Below are 2309 nucleotides of genomic sequence, written 5' to 3'. Positions count from 1 at the left end.
CACACAGAAGTCCTACATATAGCCAACAAAGGCAGAAAACTCAGCCTACTAGAAGCACTTGAAATTAACAAATACTTAGCCCTAAATCCCCAGTTAGTTCTAAATGACCAATTGCAACTGAGCACATCACCACTCTTTAACTTTACACAATAAAAAAAACCTCCTACTAACCAAAAAGTGTCCCAATAGTAAACAAAATTCACACCCCAATATAATGTAATATCCCTTATGTGTTTACATTCCTAACTGTAACTCATCTGTAACAATGTAATATTTGGTATTTATTAATGTACAAGTTTTCTAATAACAAAATGTAACGGCCAAAGAAAACATCGCTGTTGTGCAACCAACAATTAGTGTTCAATGCAACTGTTCACAGAAAACACCAAAAAATTGTAATTTTGTAATTATGTGTATTCTAAATAATTCTAATTGTTTTCGTACATGGTACTGACAAACCATAAAACGTGATTTGTTATGTTAAAGAACAGTTTTACAGAACAAAAAGTTAAAAGATCCGTTTGAAAATTCTGAAGACAATACCACAACAAAAGATCGTATGTAAGTGCGTTGTATCTTAGTCGAGAATGTTTGGTTCGTAAGAACACAAGCTACTTGTAAACAATAGCCAGTAGCCATCTGAAGATGACCTCATAACCCGAAAACAAGTTCACAGAAATAAAAATCAGTAGAACAAAAAACCGCCTAAGTGATATTCAACCCTCAGTATTTCTTTCAGTTACTTTCTGTACTACAATGTTGCTGCTCTTTCTCTGCATGGTCCAAGTCTCATAGAGGTATGTGACTTCGCAGAGATACATCATGCGAAAGCTATTAGGCTGGTGCGTTAGTTCGAGGCGCTTTAGTTTTGCGTGCTGGTATTCCGGTTGCTATGAGTTTATTTAGCGACTGTCATTTTATCCGTAGTTCAGTGTTGCTACTTGAGTTTACATACTGTCACTTTTTAAATTTAGAGGCGGAGAGTGGAGCTGTGGACGTTAGAAAATGGAGGGCCAATTGGAAAAATCGCTACATTTCCGACATATTCTTCTGTTCGAATTTGACGATGGGCACCCAGAAACATTTGCACCGTGTGTGGAGATAATGTCAGTGGACAGAGCACGGCAAGAAAATGGTTTTCTCGTTCCAAGGAGTATCGTTTTGACGTTAGTTACACTTTGAGGAAGATCTTCGGGTTTGATGAAGACCGTTCAAATGCATTAATCCACAATGATCCGCGTCAGTGTAATAGAGAACTGGCAAATGTGATGAACTGTGATGGTTCCACAATCGTGCGATATTTTCATGCAATGGAGAAGGTTTAACAACCACGCGTGTGGGTACCGCATGCTCTAAGCCAAAATGACAAAAATCAGGAGGTGACCATATGTGCGTCTCTGCTTGCTTGTCATCGATTGCCTCGTGAACAACACCGACCATTTCTATCCTGTATCGTTACTTGTGACGAGAAATGGTATCTTTATGCTAACATAAAGAAAAGAAGGGAATGGCTGAGCCCAAACGAAGCAGCAACTCCCCGAATGGCTGAGTCCAAACGAAGCAGCGATTCCCCGTACAAAGACCTGCGCGCATCCACAAAAGATATCTTAATCGCCTTCACGCGTCGGACCAGAGTGTCAATTGGTCACATCAAATATGAAATTCATTTGATATTGACGGCGAGCTTTTTGCGCTGACTCAGCCACTGACGTGCGATCAGTTTGCACAAAACGCTAGGGCTCGTCCGGGATTTGAACCCGGGGCCTCCTGCACCCTAAGCAGGAATCATACCCCTAGACCAACGAGCCCTGTGGCACGGCTGATGACAATTATTCCAGTGCACTGGGTCCCTCGATGTTGTCCAGGGTGCTCTTGGAAGTCTCGTGTAGGCTGGCGGGATGGGGGCGGCGCGAGTTCCCGCGGTCGGCGGCCTTCCTGGGCTATTGGTACCTTCATGTAGAGCTGCCGTTGGAGGAACAGCGGTGGTGTAGTTGAAACTTTTTTACTTAAATGAGTGTGGCTGTACTTAAATTTTGAATGACTGAGACCCACAATATCCTAGCGCAACGCAATCTGACTGCTAAAAAAAAAAAAAAAAAAAAAAAAAAAAAAAAAAAAAAAAAAAAAAAAAAAAAAAAAACCTGATTTCAAATAATTAATCTAAAAGAATGGGCCTGTCTAAAAAGAAATCCTAACAATAACCTATACATTTCATTAAGCACTTACCTCACAAAAAACTTCATTACGCGAACTACTGCAATACAGTGAGCGTCAATACTGCCAGCTAACTAAAAGATTCAGACTACTAA

At 40.5% G+C, this 2309-nt stretch overlaps 1 non-coding gene across 1 annotated transcript; it reads right to left on the bottom strand.

Moving 5' to 3' along the window:
• Positions 1-1736: 1736 nt before the first annotated feature.
• Positions 1737-1808, bottom strand: Trnap-agg. The gene has a single exon. It is a non-coding gene; the product is annotated as a tRNA-Pro (tRNA).
• Positions 1809-2309: the final 501 nt, after the last annotated feature.

The sequence above is a fragment of the Schistocerca americana genome, chromosome 6, assembly GCF_021461395.2.
Source record: "Schistocerca americana isolate TAMUIC-IGC-003095 chromosome 6, iqSchAmer2.1, whole genome shotgun sequence".
In the NCBI taxonomy this organism is placed as follows: domain Eukaryota; kingdom Metazoa; phylum Arthropoda; class Insecta; order Orthoptera; family Acrididae; genus Schistocerca; species Schistocerca americana.
The sequence above is the reverse complement of the archived record's forward strand: the minus strand, read 5'-3'. Positions and strand labels throughout refer to the sequence as shown.